This window comes from Phalaenopsis equestris, unplaced genomic scaffold, assembly GCF_001263595.1.
Source record: "Phalaenopsis equestris unplaced genomic scaffold, ASM126359v1 Scaffold205936, whole genome shotgun sequence".
Classification (NCBI taxonomy): domain Eukaryota; kingdom Viridiplantae; phylum Streptophyta; class Magnoliopsida; order Asparagales; family Orchidaceae; genus Phalaenopsis; species Phalaenopsis equestris.
This window is the reverse complement of record NW_018225385.1, coordinates 6914-8016: the sequence shown is the minus strand read 5'-3', so window position 1 is coordinate 8016 and position 1103 is coordinate 6914.

The window sequence follows — 1103 nt, the reverse complement described above, 5'->3', positions numbered from 1 at the left end:
GAGTGGATCTAAAAGCCTATAGGGTAAATTCTAAACCTTCTGTTATTGATGACGTAATTAACTAAATTAATTAATTTTATTAAACTTTATCGCCGTTAGGAAGCGAGGAAGATGACTAGCTAATTTTTTGGATTTGAGGAAGAAGACTGATAATTTTAAATGATAAGGTATGTTTTAAATTAAAGTTTAATTTACTTAATTGGAAATTGATGTGCAATTTAGGTTGAAGCACATTTTAGTCTAAAAGGTCAGGGCTTAGGGAGTCAGTGTGAGAAGCAAGCAAGTTAAGCTAAGGTGAGTGATTATTTTCTTCTGTGCATTAAATAAATGTTTTAATAAATGAATAATTGTTCTATTAATTAGTTTAAAATAAGCTTTTCAGTTATACCTTGCATATTGAAAGTCTGAAATGTGATAAGAGATGGGAGAAATATAACTTACATATAAATGTACATTTTAAAAGATTTTAATTGATATGAAATGAAAGGTAAATGTATAACTCATACAAGATTACCCCCAGATAGTACTGACTTGGGATGCAATATACCTATGCACTTCAAAGGAAATGATAAAGGTGTATTTCTGTGCATAATTTGAGGGTAGTTTCGGGTATTATTTTGAGGGTGCCTTTGGACATATTTTTTAGGATACCTTTGGGCATATTTTTTAGGATACCTTTGGGCACATTTTTTGAGGATACCTTCGGATATAACGGTAATACTATGATGACTATTAAAGAGGTTAAATTGGTAAATACTTAAATTGAAACGAGAAATGATAATTTTAAAGTTTTAATGAAAATAACTACATTTTCTTTCGGTAATGCATGCATAACATATCATAATAATTTAATACATATTAAATTATAATTACTCACTAAGTTATACTTATGGTTATAATTAATGTTTTATTTTAAGAGAAAGAAAGTTATAGATTGATATGGCTGAATGGAGAGACTTCATTTATCAGAGGATTACTGCTGCTAGGTATTTTTATGATGATAATTTTTCTTTAATTTTTTTTTCATATATTGATATATTGTTTAGTGCTGACTTGAGATATTGTCTTTGTATGTTATTATTTCTAGAGGTTTTAGGTTTTTT